Here is a 27,175-nt window from a genome sequence, read left to right as displayed (position 1 = left end):
GAGCGTTAGCACCATTCAGTTGTTATGTATCTTTAACATTTATTTTGTGCTTATGTTGTGTCCGTGATTACAATACTATACTTTAAGATAATTGTCTGTTTTAAATAGGAAGTTAATATACCTATATTCAAGTTCTGTCTTGTTAACAATGAAACTGGACTATTCAGTTGAAATGATGAATATCCTGTTATGAAGTAATTCAGTTGGAAACATGTACAATTACGGGCTTAGTAAGCGAAGAACTCGTTCCAGTTTTAGATCTCTCTGTAGGAATCCGTTTGTGATACGACTGTACAGTTGTGTTCAGATATAATTCTAGAAGATCTTTTGTCAAAGTCTTAATTAGATTACTTAAATGCTTATTATCTTTAAATTAATATAAAACTCCGGGTTCTTGAACTAATCCAAAGAATATTGTGCTATATATGAGATAGCAAGTACATTATTATTTGGAATGTAATTTTTAATACGTTATTTGTCTCTTGAATTTTCGTTTTCTATTATAGAAAACAAAAATATCTGTCGATTGTACCTAATTTGTTTTGTTTTTATATTTTTATTTAGAATTTTTTGACCCACTGACTTTTATGCTTTTAAATGGACGTAACGTAATTCATGTTGTCAAAACGTATGTCTTGTAATATGATACATTCATGGTATAAGATAATATGTGGTTTGATAATATTCTGGTTGTTGATTTCTTGACATTCTCGTGATTAAAAGTTACCTTATATACTCATATCCTTTGATTTGAGTGACGTCATGAAATAGTGTGCACTTCCATGGAAACCATTTTGATGTCCTACTATGCAAACCGGCACCTAAAAACATATTGTTTGCCCCAGTAAATAATGATGGCATGTCTCATTTGGTGTGTACGAATGTCGTAACGCATACTATTTCTTTAAAATGTCATATAAACTATTTGCGAGCCCGAAATATCAACATCGGCGTTTAAACATATATTTGTTCAAAAAAAAAAAAATTCCTCAAATACATGTTCTCTACGGAGGCACTAATGTCGAGTTAAAACGCAGTTTTGTAAAACAGTTGTCATATTGTCAGATAGAAATCGAGGCATTAAGGTACTTATAAAGAGATTACGTTGAATTATATTCCGAACATTAAAGAGAAAGTCGTCATTAGATTTAAAAAAATGAAGTTATAACAGCGGATATCTGGCAAAAAAGCATGCACCGAATGTAGCCTTAAATAGGATTATTGCCCTCCTTCAATGGAAAGAAACGTGCATTCAATGTATGTCCTTAAATAAGGCATATGACTGAAGAATATAATTGTTTTTCATCTTGAGACTGTTTGCTGAAATTGTGTCTGAGTTTTGAGTATATATATATATATATATATATATATATATATATATATATATATATATATAGTATGCGGTATGAGATGTTATATGATTTTCGTTTTCTTTTCAGCGTAAGGTAAGTACTTTGAATTTATATGTAAAAATATAATTGTCAAAGATCTTCTGATATACGCCGTTGGCAAGTTCTGAACAAAAACAGCTGAACCAATGATGTAGTTTTCAACATCCACTAATGTTATCCATGTACTGTTTGTTTACTTGAACAATGTAATATTCTTATTGAAACAGATCATTATCAGTGACAAAATGATACATTGTAACCTTTTATCAATGTTTATAGGAAAGTGGAACAATTGAAGTTTTATATTTTAGAAGTTGTATTTATAAAGAAGACCCTGGAAAATAACTCTTCTGATATATAAAATTAAAATGTGAAAGAAGTGTTACGTACACTTTCACACATATACACGTCAATGTGTGCCATTCCCCCATTGATACGTTTTGAGTAGGCATTGAACAATTCTATCCAAAATATTACGCCTGTAAAAATAAATCCTCCAAAATATGCGTTTAAGGTATTACAAATTATATATAATATTATCTAATGCGCACGTGGTCAAAATAATTGTGTGAGTCTGCAAGAATTCGATATATAAAAAATATTGACAAACATTAGTGTGAAATTAGCCAAAGTGCATTTGAAATGTAGTGATTCCTTTCTAAAACAGCACAATACGAGCACAGAATCTAAACAATAACAATATTTAACAAACCTAATACTTTGCAGATTCGTTAAGGTTTTTGTTTCAATCCAGTTTTGCACAGAACATCAGTATTATCAAAATGTATCATAGATGAATAATGTGGCATATATGTATTATGTGTTGAAAGTTTCATTAGCGATGTAATCTACTTGAGTAAATATTGCCGAAATCTATTCATGGCATTAAATCCGATGTGGATTAATATGTGGAAGCTTCAAACGTAAAAGTTCTCCATAGGACATAGCATATGACATCAGTGAAAACACACTTGAATGAAGAACTTGCTCACTGGTATATTGTTTTCAATTGTTTTGCTGAAATCATGCATTATTATCCTCAAAGGGAAATATAATGTTGTGAGTATTCTTAGTTACTTGAATAGTGTGCTGAAAACACAATATGAAATAAATGGTATGCGATTGCATTACAATATGTTATACTTCATTGTGTTATACAGTGTTGCTTTAAAATAAAACAAACGAAAAGTTTTTTTGGTTAAGTAAATAACAAATATATTTGACCTCGCGTGTGCAAAGCTATAGTATTGTCACCAACTCAATCAAATATAACCAGTTTTGACAAATATCATCTATTCAATAATATAAATCAGGATACGATTGGCGTGTAACGAAATAGACTAAGTTAAAATACACGCTATTATATGGAATGATGCGTCACTGTATGTCAAAAGGATTAAAGAGGATTTCATACAGAGAATTACAGACCGTCCCGTGTTCAGCCTATATATACGATAAATGGCCAGTACTTGGCAGAACAAACTTGACACTGAACATTACACTGGTAACAAAATAACCATAGACATAAAACAAAACATAACAATTAAGTTACATGCCCTTTCAGACCAACACCTTAAGCGTGACCGTCCTTAGAATGAAAATAAAGCTGAATGAAGAGAATGTTGCAAGATAAGCAATAAACCTGAAGAAAATAAAGACAGAGTTGAAATTAAGACACGAACCCGATGATATATTATCAATAAATTTGGATAAAATAATCGCGGTCCTTTTCTTTTGCGCGTGTGTTTAACAATCTGCTATACAAAAATACCTTTCTTGTAACAGTTATTTACCAAAGTCATGTTAGATATATATGATTTCCGATGGTGTCATTAGTTTGGTAGAATTGCTGTAATTGTTTCTAACATTTAAGTAACAATACTTTGTGAAAAACCTTCGCATGAAATACGATGCGTGAGTAACCGGTAAGATCAATTTTTTTTCCTTTCAGCGTAAGGTAAGTAATTGTAATTGAGATGGATCATTTTTGAGAAACAATTTACTTTTTTCAATGTATGTAAAATTTAACTAGCAATGCTATTGCTATTGTACTATAAATAAGCTCTGACGTGTGTTTTAAGTAAGCTATGGCGAGACCACTATATGCAATTATAATCTGATATAATCAATCTATATCCAGTACCTTAAATTCTAACGCTATTATAATATATTCAAGTTCTGACCTGTCCAATAACTGATATTGCCTTTCACTATAATCTAGCTTTACCCAGTTCCTTAAAATCTAATGCTATTCTAAAAGAGTCAGAATCTGCCGAAACTACTTCATGTCATTTTCATTCTGATATAATCAGGCTCTCTCCATTACTATAAAATGTAAACTCTATTTTATTTGAATCAAACTATGACCAGTCCAATACATGCTATTGTTATTCAGATAGAACCAAGCTATGTAATGTGCCTTAACGTATCATTCTATTCTAATACAATTAAGTTCTGCTCATAATACTACATGCTAATGTGATTGTAATATATTTAAGTTCTGACCAGGCCGTGGCATGCTATTGATTTAAAATATTATTACCATCTGCTCAGTACCTTGAATTCTAATGTTATCCTGTTATATTCAAGCACTGCCGAGTCCACTATACGATATTGCTAGCGTAACATAATTAACCCCTGACCAGTCCTCTATATACTATTAGTATTTTAATATAAACAAAGATCTGCCCAATATCTTAAATGATAACGCTATTATTATATTATCGAGCTTTGTCTAGTCCACGAAATGATGTCTATTCTAATATAATCAAGCGTTGCCCAGTCAATTTCATTAAATTGCTTATGTTGATCACGTAGAGAAATGCCTAACTTAAACGTAGCATGATATTCATGTAGATAACGAGGATTGATTTATATTATATAATATGTTCCAATAATAATGTGTTCAAAGTTCTTATGATATATGCTAGGTACTAGTTAGGTGCTGGTCCTACTGTAGAATATTCATTATGTATATACTCGATCAATAAACGTAATAGAAACATAACTGCACGTATTTACCTATATCCAGGCTGTAATCAGGAATTTAGAAAAAAATATGAAACAATTACGTCTTCTTGGTGTCAGCATTGACTATTGCTATCCTGGCAACGGTTGCTTGCTGGAAATCATGCCAGCTTCTCTTGATGGAAGAAATTAGTATTCGACCAGATACAATTCGAAATCTGCAACAATAATTACGACATATACTATGTTATTGTTAGACATTGAATGTTTTTGAAAAAAAGAAAATTGTTAGGCAATCTGTCGCTAATCATGTCAATGAAATATTTTACAATTTATGAGACATAACATCCCGGTAAAGTTGGCTTTTGCGTGTATTAAACAAAGCACTCTACAACGCAGCAATTTTCTAAATAAAAAATGACTCTGTTGTGAAGATGCCGACTGTGTAATGGTTACATCTTTTGGGTAATTTTATCTCTGTTGCTTTTATGATGAAAATAGTTACGAGTTGTACTCAGATTTTGAGATGCAGGGAGTAATTCAACAAATTATTTTTCTTGCAGGCTTCTGTGGTAGGTAAATTTTAATTCAGATGAATTCATGTTTGTTGAATAAATTAGTTAATTAATGAGAATTAACCTCTATGCATTCAATTACATGCTTGGCGAGGGAACCTTTAGTACCATTGTTTATCAATCTTTAGTATGAGTCAGTCCGGATTCGAAACCGCAATCTCTCGCATCGGCGGCGGACGCTCTAACAACTAAGCTTCCGTAGCGGTTTGAACGATTGTCACAGCTTTATATACACACATGTATATATACAGATATATATATATATATATATATATATATATATATATATATATATATATATATATATATATATATATATATATATATATATATATATATATATATATATATATATATATAGTTCATTGACTTCACCTTTGATTTGTGTTTCACATGTAGTAAATACAATACCACATTCTCATTTTCGATCTGAGTCTCACGAAATAATTCATTTAATTTGGCTAAAGAATATATCTCAGACGATCGGCCTGAACGGTATTCCTACGCAATCTCAACTAACTTTATCTGGAGACCTTGCTGAGTTTCTTATATATTTTACGTAGCTATAGCTTGGAGTATAATATGTATGCAGTTGCAACAGTGACTGACTAAAATACATATTTCTTTATTTCAGACTGCTGAGGTAAATAATTGTAAAGCACTTGAATAATGTTTGTTTATCAAATCAGGAAAGTGCATATTTTTTCGGAATTAATCTCTCTCCAGTCCGTTAATGCTCTTTATTATGTGGAATAGGTGGGGATAAATTCCACAAGTAAACGTGTCGGATTAAAATTTATGTTGACCTTTACATCATACCAGCAGTTAAGTGTATTGTGAAAATCATATAATTCTGGTAATCGGTTGATACGTCCGAGACACCTATCCTAATACTAATACTATACAATGAAGATACTCTGTATATTGAATGATGATGCATTAAATAGTACCTAGATTCCCCTATATTTATTACGAACCAAACATTTGCTGAAAACCAAGTACAAATATTACCTCTTTCACATTCATATCCACATTTAATACATGGCAAACGTTATACTGCTGAAAACAACCGAAGATTCCAAATATGTCAGAATAGCATTATTGTCTTAATGAAAAAATCTAACTTCAATTCAAAACTAAGGAAACGTTTAGTATTATAGTATATAATAAACTTTGTAATTCATGAAAAAAATCATTTGAATTAGAAGACCGAAATAACAAGAAACCTTTAAGGTGCTACAGCGTATTTTAAGGTTCATGTATTAAGTTATTTAGTGAGACCCAACCGGAAAGTTGGTTAGGAAATGTCTTCAACAAAAGAGGGATCTTTGTCATTTTCTGTTATGAGTAGGACGTTCTTTTAAGCTCTTTGTTGAAAGTAATATAAAGTTAAATCAAATGACAATATATGGAGACAAATTTGAATGTTATACAGTGAACATATTATCCAAGATTAAAATTTTCTATAATCTAAGAAAACGTATGGTCTATATTATGAGCCGATATAAGCATTAGTCTGAGTGTTAGATTTAAATCTATTCCTTCAGATATGGCTCCACATAGGAGTGGACAGAAAAATGGCACAACATATTTTGTTGTTGGTAAAGAACTTGAAAGGTAATGTAACGATAAATGACAACTGAATATAAAATGCAGAATAAACTCAAAGAAATATATTGTAGGATTTATAAGAACTACAGGCGCGTTTTTGGTCAGTATCGTTTTGAAGGCTCAATGATACATCGATTCCTTTTGGCAGGTCACTAATTTAGGACGGAGGTATTATATAGAAGCTTGCTAGTTTTTTAAAGAAATTGTTTTGTACGTTTCAAGTAGCTATACATAATGCATGAAAACTTATTGAAATGCCATTCGTAAATCACTAATATGAACAATTTATATCGTTTCAGACTCCGGTAAGTAATGCCAGTTGGAATAAGCCCGGTTTGTGAAAACCAATAACTGAAATGGTATTAACTAGATCAACGCCACTATACAACATTGATATTGTGGAAAAAGTATTTGTAAATTCAAAAAGTAATCATGACATATTGGTTTTGCATTTGTAGAAGAGATCACTTTGTATATTATGTTGCATAATGAGGATCATAACCTTTGCTAACTTGTTATGTTTGAAAGAACTCACAACATTATTACTGGTCTATACCTTTTTGATATTTATCGGAAGGAAAAAGGACCCGGCATATTCGTATATCCAAATTTGAACGTGTCTTATGAACGTATATTAAGCTCATGCTGATTCTAATTTTCTTTGCTTTCTGAAAACCACTTAAGGTTCCCATATACTAGAATGACATTATTTTCAAATTATGGACTTGCAGCTTTAAGAATGACGAGAATCATTGAAAATGGTGCTGTTGTAATACATCATACCGTGCATGCTTCGAGCACAGCTTGATATAATGTATCGACCGCACATATAAATTGAGAACTGCACAAAAGCATTCCTCGATATAGAGAAACATATTTAGTAGACTAGACACTATCAATAAGTGAAGCTGTAACTATACATCAGTGACATTTGATGGATACCCTTAAAGTCAATCACTTCGATAGTTCCTAGTACTCTTTTGAATCATTTAGATCAAGATATATATATATATATATATATATATATATATATATATATATATATATATATATATATATATATAGATATATATATATATATATATATATATATATATATATATATATATATATATATATATATAGATATATATATATATATATATATATATATATATATATATATATATATATATATATATATATATATATATATATATATATATATATATATGTCTTTAGCCTGAATAATTATATGATGCTCTGTTATTGGTGTAGTGTAATTCTCTTCATATTTAAGCTACTCTTTAAATTCAATGCTTTAATCGTTCCTTTTAAATTTAAGGCAGTCATGCTTTATAACGTGATGAAGAGGAATGACAGTATAACGCAGTATATTTTGCTGCTAGACATAAATTACTGATTTAGATCGATATAATGTTTTCATGCAAGGAACATATTTTAATTGCTAATAGAGACAACGATTTTGTATTGATGCATCCTTTTGGCATCTTTTTCTGGACTTTCTTATGTGTTTTAAGAAACGTTTAATCAGAAAGAAGTACAATTGTCTTTAATGCCATCAGTTATTAAATTGTTTTTATAAATTTATTTCAGGCTCCTGTGGTAAGTAATTTCATCATTTTTGTTAAACACTTTATATTTCTGTTTTAATTTAATTGTCACCGCCGATTCATTGCATGTTTCTGATTACCTGTAATCATTAATGCCGATAAAAAACATATCTGGTTTTTAACACTGTAAGACAGATGCCGTACCTAGTTGTATTTGATACTCTTTTGCAAGACCGGTATCACTTTTTATATTATGCACATATGTGCTATGTATCAGGCATGTCAAAATTACCGTAACCAATTACCCATATATATTTCACCTTAAAAATATGTATCTTGTGTTTCTATGATTTATGTTGTATAATTTGTACTTACATTTGACTGCAATAGCTAATCTCTAATCAGCCACTGATTTGTCTTTCAGACAGACGTAAGTATTTTCAACTGAACTGAACGACTCCAGCAAAACAAATTAACCACATTATTATTCTTGTATAAAGCAGGTCGTTCAGGTTCTTTCCATGCCATCTGTTATGATGAATAAGCAACAGTGAAATACCTACTCATAAATACATCGGTATATTATTATTATTATTATTCAGAAAATGTCGCCTTTTATTAAATAACGCACCATTGTACATGAAATAAATATTTTACGTTAGAAATAGGAATAAATATAAAAAAGATATAACTATATAACTGGTAGAGAAAGACTGTATAATATACACAAACAAAGTTTGTTTCGATGTCTATGAGAAAGATAGAATAATGCACACAACACGAGTATACGTTTTTTGTAAAATTTGCCATTGCATATCTCAGATAATTTCTTCAAGTGATATAGGACGTATCAATGTTATAGTTGGGTCCTAATTGTGGTAGTTATACATATATGCAATACCACGAATAAGTCGTTAATGTGAACAATCCATTTTCCTTTCAGGCTAAGGTAGGTGAATGGTGTTGGCATGAATTAATTACGTAAGTGTTTAAGCTAGTATAAATAAGGTCATGCCAGTCTGTTTTACTTTTTTATTTTTGAAGAATCAATGATGGTGAAATATCGAAATTAACGTGCCAGGTTAGTATTGTCCTTATCGTTAACCTACAGCCGATTCACTCATGGTATGAATAGTATCATCTGTAATACACTTTGCATGTATGGAGAAAGCGGCATTGAAGTAACTGCAACAGATTATTAGTGGTGTATACCTAAAATGGTGTTTAGTGCAAGAGAGCCCTAAGTATTGTATCAACCTACATTCAAACATGTGCTAGAAACCTTTATCATAATAGAACATGTTGACGTCGTCTACTTGTTTAACATCCTCTGGTGTTGCCTCGAAAACATTTGCTTCATAATAATCATATAAGACGCCCATCATTTCAGATCAACATTAGTACGAAGATGTTACAAGTCGAACTTTATCAATAATTTGAACATAACGTTGTAATTTGATGATGTATATAACTTAAATGTACTAATCGTCAATATATACAGTAGTATAATACATCAGGTAATGGAAGAGTATAAAACTATATAAAGCGTCTACAACGTGCAAGTAATAAATTGTAAGTTACTAGCATAAATTAGTGCAGTAAATGCATGCGGAAAGGATCACATATTTGCTTAAAATTCAATAAGTCAATTCTTTCACCTTTGTCCCTTGATTATGTACGATTCTTTGCTGATCAATAGTGGTGGAATATCTTTCAAAAACAATGCGTCAATAAAACTTAGAAACAGCAGTTTATATTGGTGTTTGTTTAGTAAATGTGCTTCTAAGGTTTAAAAGCGTTAATATGTAGTGAAATACTGTATGCAGTACCATGGCTAATTTACTTATATAAACCGTTTGTTTTCCTTTCAGATTAAGGTAAGTAATTTCTGTTGAGATAACATTTGGTTCATGAACTCATATATTGTCAATCGTTATATGATTATAAACGTTCCAGTCCGGTAATTCTACTGAATATGGGGATTCATTAGAGATGAAATACCGAATATAAACGTGTCAGATTAGCTTGTTGTCGACAAGTGAAATATTGCAATTAAAGGGCGGATTTTCGCTTGCTAAATAAAATACAGAAATACACCACAGCACACCACTCGTTTCCCCTCAACCCTGCCTGTCTGTATCTGTGTGTGTGTGTGTGTGTATATATATATCAGTGTGTTAACTCTGTCCGTCTGTTTCTGTCTGTCTGTTTGTCGATATGTAATATGATGCAGCTTTTGGCAGGCAATACAATGATGCTAGGCATGGAAAGAAAATGGCATATAACAAATCTTTGTTTAAGTTGTAAATATAAATGAAGAGTACGAAATATAAAATTGGAGTGGAAAAGTTGCAAAATCCAAACCTAAATAATTTGTATTTTAATCTGTCCATATGCATGAGTACAACAACGCACAAACTGTTCCGCTGTTACGCTCAACAGAAACTATATCATACTTAATTAATTTCCTGCAGTACTCTAACGCTAATTAATTGAAATAATATTAAGTGTCTCATGTTAATAGTAGTGCCAAAGATCTCTTAGGATGTGCTGAACTTATTTCTGAGTATTAATTAGAGTTACTTGGATTCGTTAATACGAACTCTTTATATTTCTTTCAGGTTAAGGTAGGTACTTTCACTTTAGATGAACGATGCTTGTGGAACAAATTTAGTAAGTTTCTTACCCTAGTATAATGGTCAGGCTGTCCATGTTTATGATATGCTCCTTATTTTGCGGGAATTATTAAATGGCGAAGTACCAAAGTACAAAGTTATATCTTATTGATAGTGTTTTTCCCCATCTCACGTCAGCTACAGTATGATATATTGTAGAGCACTGAATGAGGTGCACAGTTAGATGCATTCATGTTAAATCCAAATTATGCAAGAAACCGTCAACATCAGTGACTGCAAAATGTATACTGTTATCAAGCAAGTGTTTACCTCAACCATTTAGAACACCTATAATATTATAACAAGATAACTTTACCCAGCCTAAACTGCAAACGTAAGCAGCACTTAGAACACAGAGAAGTTGCTATTTGCTGTCACAAAAGTTTTATTTGCTAAAAAGACGCTACCATAATTAATCCGACGGAGGTATTGAGTTGACATCGAACAAAACGTGCTCTCAGAAGTCTATGTTCCAAGAATTCACGTACGTCAGCGTTTTTCAGTCTTTTGTTTAATATCTAATTGATCAACCCTATCGATACATTGTTCAAAGCATACAATATCCCTGCATCTATTATTATTGCAAACAACTGGAAGAACTAAACTCGATTTCCAATTACAATTCAAAACAGAATTGTACATGTAATTAACATATGTAAGCACTCGATGGCTAGCTTGTGGCGTTTGTCGGTGGTACCTTATATCGCATATTAATGCAAGCAAAACAAATTCCAAGCGAACACATAAAACCAACCAATTAAACATAAAATGCTACTCTCTGGATTCAATTGTTTAACCTTTTGCCTCATTATATTCGAGAAAGAAAAAGACACGTAAAAACTATATCGGTCGATTAGAAATGTGATTGTCAGTAAGAAAAGACGCTCTAACTGCTGTATAACTATTGCAGAATAAGGCCATTGAACTAAGGAAATGCATTTGTTCATGACGTTTTCAATAAAGCGTGATTTGATAGCTAATCCATTCTTCCACTGCAATATTTCATTTAAGTGATATTATATTTATATATATTGCTAAGGTCTTATCTTCATGTGTAGCTTTTGCTGATTTTAGTCTTAATTTTAAGTACTTATAAAATAAAATAATTTAATTTTTATGCCAACCTTGTGTGATTAATTATTATGAACAATTCGTTTCTTTTCAGCCTTCGGTAAGTAATTTAACATGTAGTGAACATTATTCGAAATATACAGTATGTATGCACCGATTCTGTCATTACTTGCTCATGATGATGTACGATCAGTACATATGGCATGAGAAACGTAAACGTTCCATTTTGTTATTATTATTATTATTATTATTATTATTGTTGTTATCGATAGGGTTGTTGCTATTTCATCGATGACATAAGGTCGTGAGTGATATATTGCATTGTCAGAATAATGTTGACTATGATAATCTGGTGTGAGATGACACTGATATTTAATGAGAAGGAACCACGATTATACTATATATCTAAATTCAAACATTGGTTCTCATTTGGATTCCACGTTCTCTGTTATAATTCTAGAGAAGTTTGTCTACTTTAAAACATGTAAGATGTCAATGGTAACGTAACTAAACTAGGGCGAAACTGAGACATTTAGAACTTCAGTAATAATTAGAACACGTAGAAACATGTTATTGTTGTAATGTATACACAAACTATGAATTCGTAGAGAAAAGAAATTGACTAGTAAGTGTGATGCAGCGAAAAATATCAATGATTCTCAAGATTGATGTTGACCTTCAAATCATAACAACAGTTTAGTGCATGGTGAAAATCATATTATTCTGGTAATCAGTTGATACGTCCGAGGCACCTTTCCTAAAACTAATACTATACAATGCATATACTCTGTGCATTGTATGATGATTCATTAAATAGTACCTACAGTTGCCTATAGTTTATTAAGAACCAAACATTTGCTGCAAACATAGTACAACAATTACCTCTTTCTGATTCATATCCACATTTATAATACGACAAACGTTATGCTTTGAATAAACCGAAGATTCCTAATATGTCAAAATAGCGTTATTGTCTTAATGAAAAATTCAAACTTCAATTCAAAAGTAAGGAAACGTTTAGTGTTATAGTATATAATAACCTTTTTAATTCGTAAAATAAAAACACATTTGAACTAGCAGACCGAAATGACAAAAGAAAAAAGAAATTTAAAATATGCACGGTGCTGCAGCGTATTTTAAGTTTCATGTATTAAGTTATTAGATGTTGGTTAAGAAATGTCTTCAGCAAAAGAGGCTTATGCCCACGGGATCATCGTCATTTTCTGTTATGTGTTATTTGTTGAGCATAATACAAAGTTAAATCAAATGACACTTTTTGGTGACAAAATTTTGAATGTTATATAGTGAATATGTTATACAAGATTTAAATTTCTATAACTTATGAAAACGTATGGCTTATATTATGAGCCGATAGAAGCATGCGTCTTAGATTTAACTCCATTCCTACCGTTATGGCTCAACATAAGGGTTGATAGAAAAACGACACAAAATATGTCCTTGTTGGAAAATGATTATAAAGATATTTGACTACTGAATAAAAAATGCAGAATCAGCTGAAAGAAATATATTGTAGGATTTATTAGAAAAGCAGATCGTTTTTGATTAGCAATGTTGTGAAGACTCAATGATACATCGATTCATTTTTAGCAGGTCACTAATTTATGTCAGAGGTATTATATAGGGGAATGCTGGTGTTTTCATGGACTTGTTTTGTACATTTGAAGTAGCTATACATAATACATGAAAAACGTTTTGAAATACAATTCGTTAGTCATTAATTATCATCATCACAATCATCATCAGTCTCATGACATAGTGTGGTCGTCGAGGCACTGTGCTGCTAAACATCTGACCAGTTCCCTCCACTTGTCTCGATCATGTGCCAATGCATGTGTTACCGCAAAACTTTTCCTGGTCCATTCTGTGATGTTGTCAGTCCACTGTTTTCTCTGTCTACCTCTCCTTCTGCCACCCTGTACGCTGCCCTGCAGGACAGTTGTGGATAGACTGTTGACTCTAGGGTCACTAATATGAACAATGTATTTCGTTTTAGACTCAGGTAAGTAATACCAGTCGGAATAAATTCGGTTTGTGAAAATCAATTAGCAAATGGTATTAACTATGTCAACGCCACAATACAAAATTTATATTGTGGAAAAGGTAGCTGTAAATCCCGAAGGTAATCATGACATAGTGCTTTTGCATTTGTACAATTAGCTAATGTACATATTAGCTAATGTATATTATGTTGCATTATCTGATCATAACCGTTGCTAAGATGCTATGTTTGAAAGAACTCATATATTCGTATATCCAAATTTAAATGTGTCTTATGGACGTATATTAAGCTTATGCTGATTCTAATTTCCTTTGCTGCTTTCGTTTAACCGTTCGCTTGCTGAAAACCATGTAAAGCTCCCATGATACAATTATTTCCGAAATTATAAACTTGTAGCTTTAACAATGATGACAATCGTTGAAAATATGTGCTGTTGTACTTTATCATAGCATGCATGCTTCGAGCACAGTTTAATATAATGTATCGACCGCACAGATGAATCGAGAAGTGCGCATAAGCATTCCTATATATCGACAAAGAAAAATATTTCTTGTATTGGAGAGTATAAATAATTGTTGCTGGACGTATACACCAGTGACATATGATCGATACCATTAAAGAACCACACTTCGATAGTTGCCAGTACTCTTTTGAATCTTTTAAATCATGATATATAACCGTATATATGTCGTTAGCCTGAATAATCTGTAATGCTCTGTTATTTGTAGGTAGGGTAATACTCGTCATATTTAAGCTACTCTTTAAATCCAATGCTTTCATCGTTTCTTTAAATATAAGGCAATCATGATTTACGACGTGATGAAGAGGAATGAAAGTAGAACATGTTATGTAACTGCTAGACACAAATTACTGATTCATATCGATATAATGTTTTCATGCAAGGAACACAGTGTAATTGGTAATAGAGACAATGATTTTGTATCGATGTATCATTTGGGTAGCCTTTTGCGCACTTTCTTATGTGTTTTAAGAAACGTTTATTTATAAATTACAATTGTATTTAATGCAATGAGTTATTCATTAATACACTTGATATTGTTGTTTTCATTTCAGGCTCCTGTGGTAAGTACTTTCAACATTTTTGTTAAAGACATTACATTTCTGTTTTAATTTAATTGTCCCCGCCAATTCATTGCATGTTTCTGATTATTTGGAATCAGTAATGCCGATAAAAACATGCCTGGTTGATACCACTGTAAGACAAATGCCGTACCAAGTTGCATTCGATACTGTTTTGCAAGACCCGTATCACTTTCTATATTATGTACATATATGCTGTGCATCAATCTTGTCAAAATTACCTTAACCATTACCCATATATATCTCACCTTAGAATTATGTATTTTGTGTTTCTATGATTTATATACTATAATTTGTACTAACATGTGTCTGCAATAGCTAATCTCTAATCAGCCATTCATTTGTCTTTTAGGCTGAGGTAAGTATTTTGAACTAAACAGCGCAGTGGAAGGAGAACAAATTAATCAAGTTTTTATTCGAATATTAAGCAGTTATTTCGGGTTATTTCCATGTCATAGGTTATGGTAAATAAGCATTAATGAAACACCTACACATAAAGACACCATTATAGTATTATTATTCTTCAGTAAATTTCGACTTGTATTAATTAATGCACCGTTATAAATCAAACATATATTTTAGGTCAGAAATATGAATTCATATAAAAAAGATATAACTGTTAGGGAAAGGTTGAAGAATATACACAAACAAAACTGTTTTCGATATCTATGAGAAAGAAAGAATACTGTACACATTCCCATTATACGCTTGTTGTAAAATTTACCATAGCATATATCAGTTAATTTATTCTCGTAATATAAGATATATCAATGCTATAGTTGTGTCCTAACTGTGGTAGCTATAAGGTGAATATACATATATGCAATACCACGAATTAGTCATTAATGTGGACATTTCATTTTCCTTTCAGGCTAAGGTAGGTAAATGGTGATGACATGAATTAACTACGTAAGTGCTTAAGCTAGTATAAATAAGGTCATCCCAGTCGGTTTTACTTTTTTCCTTTTGAATAATCAATGATGGTGAAATGCCGACATTAACTTGCCAGGTTAGTATTATCCGTGTCGGTAAGCTACAGCCGATTCAGGCAAGGTATGAATCTTATTCTATGACATGCTATTTGCATGTATGGTTAAAGCGGCATTGAATTAACTGCAACTGAATATTACTGGTTTATACTTAAAATGGTATTTAGTGCAATAGAACCATAAGTATTGTACCAACATACATTCAAGGATAAACCATAACAAAACATATTGACGTCATCTACCGGTTTCACTTACTCCGTTTGTTGCCTCTAAAACATTTGCTTCATAGTAATCATATAAGACGCCCATCATATAAGACCAACATTATTACGATGATGACAAAATGCGAACTTTATCAATAATTCGAACTTAACGCTGTACTTTGATGATATAGTATAACTTAAAGGTACTAATCGTCAATACATAAAGTAATATAATACATCAGGTAGGTAAATAGAAGATTATCAAGCTATATAAAGGAAGAAATAAGGTCTGAGTTACTAGCATAAAGTAATGCATCAAAATGTATGCGGAATTTTGACCTAATTGATTAAAGTTCAATAAGTCAATTCTTTCTCATTTGTTTGTTGAAGATACCTAGCTGATTAAAAGTGTTGGAACATCTCTCAAAACAAAACGTCAAAAAATGTTAGGGACTAGGTGATCTAAAACAGTCTATATTGGTATTTTTAGCAAATGTCTTTCTAAGATTTAGAAACTTTAATATGTAGTGAATTGCAGTATGCAGTACCATGGCTAATATACTTATATTAACCGTTTGTTTTCCTTTCAGATTAAGGTAAGTAATTGTTGTTGAGATAACAGTTGCTTCAGGGACTCATTAAGTGTAGATCTTTGAATAGTTATACATGTTCCTGTCCGTTAATTCTACTAAATATAGGGAGTCATTAGGGATGAAATACCGAACATAATCGTGTAAGATTTATGTCTTTGTTTACAATTAAAATATTGCAATTAATGGGCGCATTATTGCTTGCTACATAAATACAGATATGCAGCACACCATACCACACATTTCCCCTCAAATCTGTCTGTATGTCCCTGTCTCTGTCTGTCTTTCTGTCTGAATGTCTGTTTTTCTCTCTCTCTCTCTCTCTCTCTCTCTCTCTCTCTCTCTCTCTCTCTCTCTCTATATATATATATATATATATATATATATATATATATATATATATATCGGCGTGTGTTTAGCATATGTGAATTTCAGGTGCTTATCATGCTGCATTAGTAATGTGAGCTAGCCTTTGGCAGGCAATACAATGATGCATGCTTAGCCATCCAACGCATGGAAATAAAATGGCATATAATAAATCTTTCGTTACGTTATAAAAATGAATGAAGGGTAAGAAATATAAAATTGGAGGGGAAAAGTTGCAAAATCCACGCCAACACAATTTGTTTCAATGTTTTAATATGCATAAGTACAACTACGCTAAAGTTGTTCCTCTGTTGCCCTCAACGGAAACTCTACCATGCATAATTATTTTCCTACAGTACTCTAAAGCTAATTTATTCAAGTAATATTAAGTGTATCCTCTTACTAGTAGTACCGAAGATCTGTTAGTATGTCCTGAACTTATTTCTGAGTATTAATTAGCGTTAATGTGATTAGTTAATATGAACTTTTCAAATTTCTTTCAGGTTGAGGTAGGTGCTTTCACTTTAGATGAAAGATGCTTGTGGAACTAATTAAGTAGGTGCTTATACTAGTATAAAAAGTCAGGCTGTCCATGTTCATGATATGCTCCTTAGTTTGGGGAATTAGTAAGTGGTTAAATATCAAAATACAGGGTGATATATTATTGATAGTGTTTTTCCCATCTCACATCAGCTCCAGTATAATATATTGTATAGAAGTGAATGAGGGCCACAGTTAGATGCATTCATGTTAAGTTCAACATATCCAAGAAACCGTCATCATAATTCGTATCAGTGACTCCAAACTTTAGACTGTTATCAAGCAAGTGTTTACCCCAACCATTTAAGATACCTATGAAATTAGAACAAGACAAGGTTACCAGACTAAACTGCGAATGTAAGCAACACTTAGAACACAGAAGAGTTGCTCTTGATGTAAAAAATGTTGTATTTGCTAAAATGACTTTACCATAATAAATCTGATGCAGGGAAGAACTCACAGCCATGTAATAATAATAACCATTAGTATTCGTAAGAAAAGTGATATAGTTTTGACATCGAACAAATCGTGCTGTCTGAAATCTATGTGCCAAAAATTTATGTACGTCAGTGTTTTCATTATTTTGTTTAATGTCAAATTGATCATTGCTATCGAAACATTATTCAAAACATAAGGTATCCCTGTACATATTGGTGTTGCCAACAACGACGGGATGAACTAAACTCAATACCCAATTACATCCTGCCATATACATGGCATAAACAATATATATTCAAAACAAAAATGTATATGTAATTAGCCTATGCAAGCACTTGATGGCTAGCTTGTGGCATTTGTCGGTGGTGCACTATGTCACAGATTAATGCAAGCAATACAAATCACAAGCGAACACATGACATAAATCAATAAAAATAAAATACTGCTCTTTAAATTAAAATTGTTTAGCCACCGACCCATAACCTATATCGGTCAATTAGAAATGTGATCGTCAGTAAGAAAGGACAATCAAACTGCTGTATAAATATTGCAGAACAAGGTCATTAAATTAGAGAAAAAATGTATTATGTTATCACTAAAGTTTGCCTGGGTAGCCTATCCATTCTTGCAATGAAATATTTCAATTAAGTGATATTAGCTATATGGTTATGGCTAAGGTTTTATCTTCAGGTGTAGCTTTTGCTGATTGTTGTCTTAGTTTTAAGTAATTATAAAACAAAATATTTTAATTTGTATGCCAATCAAGTGTGTTCAAGTATTATTAACAATTCGTTTGTTTTCAGTCTTTGGTAAGTAATTTAACATTAGTCGAAAAACAAAGTATGTAGGCACAGATTATGTCATTACTTGCTCATGATGATGCACGATCAGTAGAACGTTTAAACGTTCCATTTTAGTGTTTGTTATTATTATTATTATTATTATTATTACTATCATTATTATTGTTATTATTATTATCGGTAGGGTTATTGCTGTTTCATCGATGACATCAGGTCGTTTTTATATTGGATTGTCCGAATAATGTTGCTTATGATAATCTGGTGTGATATGACACTGATATTTAATGAGAAGGAACCACGATTATACTATATATCTAAATTCAGACATTGGTTTTTCTTCGGATTCCACATTCTCTGTTATAATTCTAGAGAAGTTTGTCTGCTTCAATACATGTAAAATGTCATGATAACATAACTAGACTAAAGCGAAAATGATATTTAGAACTTCGGTAATAATTAGAAGACGTAGAAACATTTTATTTTTGTAATGTATACACAAAATATGAAATCTCAAGGAAAAGGAATTGATTTGTAAGTGTGACGCAGAGACAAACATCAATGATTCTAACAAGAATGCATACTGGGCAGATCGGGAATAGGCGGTGTATTTGAGCAGTTACCCTGACTTAATTGATACATTCTGGGCCCTACAGGAACTTTAATGATATTTGTATTGAACATAGGAATAGATTGTAACGTTGGTTGTGGTTGTTAGCTACCTCTGTGTGGAGTCAATCTTGAAATCTGCCCATGTTTTATTAAACAGCCGTGGTCATTAAATTGTGGAAAAGATTAAACAGAAACATATTCTACCTTAGGTTTCTAATTAAGATTACCAGAAAATATATGACAATGACAGACGATTAAATTATTTTATCCCGTAATTACGATGATTGCATCACAATATGATGTATGCCGACGAGAAATAATATGATTCAATGCATATGCTGCTTAACCACAATTAAGAATGATATTGTGCCATTGTACCTTAGAAAAGATCAATTCGGATGCTGTAAAAACATTATATTAGACTATATGTGGCGCTTATTTGGTAGTAGGAACTTAGGGTTATATCAGTGCATTTTGTTACAGTTAACATCTTTGGTGGATATACAGAAGAACGAATAAAATGAGTCTAACTAAACGCTGCTAAACATAAAAGTCGTTATATATAAATGGGGTCTTGTAATTAAACATATATTTGCTTTGTTATTCGTCGTATATTATAATCGTCTATCTTGAACCACGGTTAGACATTTTACTAACAAAAGATAGAAGACTTCATTCGTTCTATTCAGTCAGATTATAAATGTATGCAGCAAAATCCGGTTAAAGTTTTTGTCTTGTTGAGATGGCAAGTAACCTTTCGAAAAACGTTTTTGTTTACAACCGTCATTATATGACAAAATTATTTTAGAATTTAATATGTATTACATTTACAGATAATTGTTGAAGCAGTAAGAATGAATTAAAAAAAAGAAGAAAAGAAGAAAAGGACTAAAGAACTGCGAATAAAATAAATATTTATCAAAATAGTATCCCCACACTGAAGACGGTAAAATGATATTTTTTACAATAGTTTTTCCCCTTTGCTTTCCACATCTTTTTAAAGGTACGGTACATTATGTTAATTGACACTAAACAAACTATCATATACAATACGTGCTGATATTAATATCTTTTTGTTGCTTTCTTTCTGGTTTAGGCGTGTACGGCCTCTAAATACGAAGATCAATATTGAGTTAAGGTAGGTGAATTCTGAAAGTATGAATTATCAAACATATGCAGTAGTAATACTTATCCCATATACTACAAAAAGTATGCGTTTGCAATTTATTTTGTTTCTCAAAGTAATTTATAAAATTGATGTTTTGTTTAGTGTACATAATAATATACAATAATATTTTCGAAAGTTTGGATTTGTTGGCATTAGCTTTCTGTTTTCGCCAAGAATATATATTAAGCTAAATCCGCAGCGTTCGATCAGGCCATTACCTTGCAAAACAGTCTTTTTTGTAGCAGTAAGGACGAAAGTTCGCATGTTACATATGCGGACGCTGAGTGTCTTAGACTTCACTGAACGCTCCCGAGTTTCTAACAAACACAATCTACGTGCGGAGCAAATCCCATGCTGCTTTTGCAGCGCTGTTGGCAGATGTTATGGAGTATCTGAGCCACCATTGTTTGGTCTTGTCTAGAACTCTAAAACTGTGTTTGAGAAATCACTGAAGATTTCGGCAAAATGAATCACACGTGTCAAATCACTGGTAGGTAGATATATTGCTTGTTTGTCTAACCATTACTTGGCAACCTCGTGGATAAAGTCTATCGTCGTCGCTAAAGTTTTAATAGCAATTTCAAAGGCTCGAAAAACTGTGTGGGATTGTAGTATAACTTATTCATGATTGTTATATAAATGTGCACACCTCTAATGAGTCGACAATGCTCCCAAAGTGTCGAGCTGTCACCAATATCAATCTTATCCTACATAACTACATTAATCAACCATTTACAAATATTTTTAGCTCTTGTAGGATCAACTGGTTTTAAGTCATGTTTGGCATGGTTATTACGTATTGTTTTATAAGCAAGATCATGTTGCTAACATGTAATATCTATGCTAATTACAGATAGTTTTTCATTCTATAGTTGGTTTTTTAAATCAGCTCTTATATCCATCTGTGTTCCAGGATACCAATAATTTATATATTGTTCACTATGATATTTGCTCGAAGGTGTCGTATATAAATTTACTAACGAACTGCGACATCACAGCCACCAGACTGATTTTAATCCCGAGTTTACGTTTACTGTTGCTCAACACCGAGCCGAATTTTCGGCGATCACAGCTCTACTATTACTAATTTATACAAGATTGGATGTTCAGTAGGTGTCTTCAGGTGGCATCGCACAAAATATAAGTACATAACTGTTTAATATCAAAATTGATATTAACATGCCATCACGAAATTGGAAAATTAGCTGTCCTTGATGTCTCCGCACAGGCAAAGCCATGACTTCTCAAGCAGGGTGATTTGATTCCGAACTAATTTCATGCTGATCTTAACTGGCTGAACCGGATCCAGGAAGTACATTTCTTGCTGAACCTGATTATACGATAATTAACACTGGCTTGCCTGTATGCGACGCTGCCGTCGGAGTCCAGCCATGTTAACATGTACTCAAAACATCTGTGGAAGTACTTCAGCTATCACATACGTCTTTGATACGAATGTAAATCATCTTGTCGTATTATTAATACGACTTTAAACTTAAACATCATTATAATCGTTTCTTGAGGGCGACACAAGACACAGACATAATCTGTGTAACACAGGAATATGGACATGTGCCTAATATTAGTGTGGATATGTGTTGCATGCCACAACTATGTTGTGGTATTCAGACGCATGAGCTTGCCAACTTTCATTTGAAATGCAATCCTGATGGCTGATGGTAGGATGAAGTTCGACATATATTTGTGGAGGTCACTCAGGAGCAATAAAGGTTTCTCACTTGACCAGAACTTCCAGAAAATATATAGCCGATTTGGACATGACAATTTAAATAATTCTGATCAATATGACGTTATAACCTAAGAGCTAGGAAAAGTGATCCTTAAAAGATGGCTGTGAAAACCTGTAAATGAATCGTAATGCATGGCTGGTCATGCACGTGTCAAAGAGATGTTACAATCGCGACAGACTGCAATGTAACACAACAAGGATGGTTATTAACACGTCGTTTAAATCAGTACGTGATATTATATTAACAGAAGAAAAAATAGGAAGAAAAGACGATAATGTGAAGAAAAGAGGAACATGGCTTTCTCGTGAAAGTGCCAATGATATGAAGAAATCCAGGAGGGTAACCGGGGTGACTAATGGACAATCGTTTACAACCACCACCATCCGTGTACGAATCAATGGATCTTTCAACATTTTATATATGTCGCTCATAATATTCATCTCGAGTGGTTTAAAAGTATAAGCCTGTGTGTCCCGATGATGATAATTCTAAGAACAACACTGCTACAGACAATGATCGAAGCGGAAGGACAGCCTCTAGACGAAATCACCTAAACAACTGAGTCTCTCGGCATTTGTAAACGTTTGTTTGTGGTCGTATATGTGATTGCGGAATCACTGTTGCAATAATTGTTGTCCTTGACGTTGCGGAAACTCTGACCACAACAGGTTTTGTAGGTACACCAGTTATACATATTGCAGGATGTATATCGACAACAATTGGCTACTCAGGCATCGCTGTTAAACTAATCCAGTTATGGCTGCATTCCTGCTTATAAGGAATACATCGCGGGGGCATCAATTAGTTTCAATACAGTTAGCAAAGTTTAAGTTTAAACGGATGCTATCGAAGATAAAGCTATTAACTCAGTTGAGCTTGACACCGTCTTTTTGGAATTAAAGAAACAAAAAATAAAGAGCAAAAGAGCAAAAAACAAACAACCTCCCCCCGCCGATAATGAGCACATATATGGAAAGGGGTCATCCATAAATGACGTCACGCGATTCTGGCCGATTTTTGACCCCTACCCCCGCTCGTCACACATTTTTTAAACAAAATCCTTCCCCTCGTCACACATCGTCACAAATGTGTGACCCCCTCCCCCCTAAGTGCGCAACGTCATTTATGGACGGTCCCGAAGTTAAGCTTTAGCAATTCTGATTTTCAGACTGCGAACGTTAATCATCACTCGAACAGTTTCGTAATCGACTGATTTAAAATAGTCGAATGATAATTTCGGTTTGTTTGGGTTATTGATCTAGCCTGAAGTCTTCTACCTCACACGACTATCATTTTTTATAGCAGCTGCTAGGTAATGCATTTGCCGTTTGAGATATGACGCGAGAATCAGATTGTTTAAAAGGCTTTGATTTTGGTCATTAAAAATAAAAGAAACTTATTTTATAACGACTATGTGTACACGTAGTTCTCTTTTCATAGTTAGTTTGTTCATATACATTTCCTAAAGACTAGGAAATGAATGAAAACACAAATGTACATCTGTCTTTATTGTGTTTTTGCGTTGAAAATAAGGAAATTCAACAAAGATACTTTAAACCTCTGTAAAAAAGACTTTATTCTTGATTGTAACAGAAACCAAATCTAATTAACCTATTTATGCCACATTAGTATCCACATATTAGGAGGCCTACCATATATTGAAGAAATGAAAGCTCTTGAATTAAGGGTATTTAATTTAACAAATAGTTCTCAAAATTAAGAATGAACTTCCAAAAATATATAAACACACACACACACACACACACACACACATATATATATATATATATATATATATATATATATATATATATATATATATATATATATATATATATATATATATATATATATATATATATATATATATGTATATATATATGTATATATATATATATATATATATATATATATATATATATATATATATATATATATATATATATATAAGCTTGGTCCACCTCAGAATATTTTCCATTTTTTGTGAACAGGTCAATTCAATACATAGAAGATGAGACTATTCAAACAACTGAGCCAGATGCATTTTAAAGTAAAGAGTGCTGTGGTCTCAAGGTGGTAACCTGAAACTATAGTTATTTTATCGATGAATGTAAACTGTACATTATGTTGCTTACAATTGAAATATATGTATTAAATCTTCTGATGGATTGTACAATGTAATAAATAGGTGTCTGAACCAAATGTTTTGATTTAGTGTAAATGATTGGCTCTAGATGGAACTAAAGGAACTTATGAAATGTATGAATTTACGTTGACAGTTTTTGTTTGTCTTTTAGAGCATTTGCATTGGATTATTTTAGGTCATATTGTGCATAACATAACTCTTTATATAATATAAGCTTAAGTATTAATTTGATGATTTTTTTTATAAAACTTGTTAATAGTTATGTAAGAAAAGCTTAAGCAGTAATTCGATTTACCTTTCGATACCACATATTTGGTCAGCACAAGCTGCTTAAAACTGCCCTTTTAGGAAAAAAAAAAAACAATAAATGTTATTGTTGATAACTGTAAATAATTGTACTAGAAGACTTATTTTTACATGTCTATGGAAAAATGGTGTCAGTTATAACCTTTATGAAATCCTGATAAAAATGACTTTGCCTGGCACTGACTCAGCATTATATTCAAATTGACATAAGTGTTAATTGTCTAAGTGATCTTCATCACCTAATTTACCATTGTAAACCATAAGGTGTCTGTATTTCGGAACTCAAAATTATGCTTATGGAAAAAGTTTCATATCTAACAATATTCTTGACGTTTCATGTTTGAAGTTTCCTTGAGATTCGATCAGTAAAAATAACATCTTCCAGCACGTGATACTCATTTTTTATTCACTACATATTGATACTGAATATTAGGAGACAAATAATATTTATTACACTTTTATGCAAGTAAATCTTTTATGTTTACTTCTCTGTTTTAAATCTAATTGTGTAAGATTTTTCATCATAATATTTGAGCTAAACAAGGAAGAGGACATTATTTATTAAACAAACTATAAGATGTTAATATTAAACTATATCTTTTTCATGCAAATGATTGTTGAATAAATTCATTAAAATTCATTGCTGTTGCACAATACTTGTTTCAATCGTATTTTCAATATATATATTTATTCCTTCCTGTAAAGTAACGAGGGTTTCAAGTCTCCATCTTTATATAATGTTACATTGCTAGACACAGCAAACTGAAGCCTCGATTCGAACTCATCTTAGATCGAGAGTATCTATTTGAAAATATTTCCTGCAATATATGACACGTTTGATTGTTCTGTATAATTGCCACTACTTTATCAGATATTCTTCGGAAGCAAGGGTGGTTTTATACGTTCTCTTGTTCTTTCCACACATTCTGTCTTTTTTTTTTCTTAGTATTAGAAGACTTTACTAAAAGACAGCAATTTAAAAACCAAAATCTTCTGCCAATATAGTTACCATATTTCCAATATTTTAATTTCCTATACGTCATATTGATAAACTGCAACAAATTTGCAGAATATTTTTACCTCAGTTTTAAAGCTGATTGTCAGTGTTTTTGCAAGCTATTCAATAGTGGTGGTGACATCTCATAATCATCTAGGTCATAAATTGAAATATTATGAGTTCAAATGTTGCTACCCAGGAAGATTGAATTAACGCTTCAGCGCAACGAACGATACTGTATTACGTTAAATGAAAGTGGATGTACATACTCGAATCAATGTCCACTCTGCCACTCGAGAAAGCTAAATAAACAATCACACTTGTTAAAGAGAAAATATGATGAGAGTAAACAAAAAACTAAACGTAAATACAGTTGCATGCATTATAGAAAGAAGAAGACTTAATGGTCTACGAATAGAATACTGAATATCGTTTGACCTTAAAGACGGCGTAGTAGTGACATTTTCCAGAGCATTGATGTGAATCACTGTGTATGCAATTGTATATCAATATTCCTTCAGTAAAATCTAAGCCATTAATTGCAAACACTTAATTGTTAGTACCATTGACTTGGATGACTCTACACAGTAGAAAAGAATTTCCGAGATATCAAACATTGGATATCATCTCTGCCTCTTTGAGTGTTACCTTTGAAACGTCGTATGAATTTTGGACTCAACGTTGTCAAACATCGAAGTTTTTTTAAAAAGAAAATGATACGCAAAAGATACAGTTCTAATGCAAGTGCCAGTGGTTGGTAAATGACTTTTTTTAGAGACGTGTTATCGATTGGAAGAGAGTGATATGGTTATTTCGTGTTAACATCCATGCAACATGATGCCATTTGAATGGCTGGATATAAAAGAAAATACTGCTTATACAGCTTCAAATAAGTGTACAATGCGTCATGATTTTGTTTTGAATTTTTCTTTAGCGACCCGCTTCTAACTAGTTCACCAAGCAAACCAAACAATTTTGGAACCTAACTCTTAGTAAATGCTGGCTTTGATTTCTTTACGAGCTTATGAACACAACGTTAATATTTAGTAGGCTTATATGGTACCTGGGCAGTGGATGGGTATATAGGTCTCAAATTATGAACAAGTAGATTTTTCTATTGATGCATCATGCAATTGTGTGATTGAGGAAATATTAGTTTATGTTGAACTACTGCATTGTCTATTTTTTAAAGATTTGGAAGATAATTTTTAATACCATCAGAGGGATGTGTTACTGCTGACACACTCATCTTGATTGCATATGAGATTACGTAGTTCGTTAACTAAATGGATCCGTGGTAATCATACA

General features: G+C 32.1%; 1 long non-coding RNA gene across 1 annotated transcript; it reads left to right on the top strand.

Annotated features, from left to right (window-relative positions):
* The first annotated feature begins 8,861 nt into the window (after positions 1-8,861).
* LOC149783994 (uncharacterized) lies at positions 8,862-25,524 on the top strand. The gene is made up of 2 exons (XR_016413716.1): positions 8,862-20,637; positions 24,410-25,524. It is a non-coding gene; the product is annotated as an uncharacterized LOC149783994 (long non-coding RNA).
* The last annotated feature ends 1,651 nt before the right edge of the window (positions 25,525-27,175 follow it).

Source organism: Sinohyriopsis cumingii, chromosome 14 (assembly GCF_028554795.1).
Source record: "Sinohyriopsis cumingii isolate HCF-2022 chromosome 14, ASM2855479v2, whole genome shotgun sequence".
In the NCBI taxonomy this organism is placed as follows: Eukaryota; Metazoa; Mollusca; class Bivalvia; order Unionida; family Unionidae; genus Sinohyriopsis; species Sinohyriopsis cumingii.
This window is presented reverse-complemented; position numbering and strand designations above follow the sequence as displayed.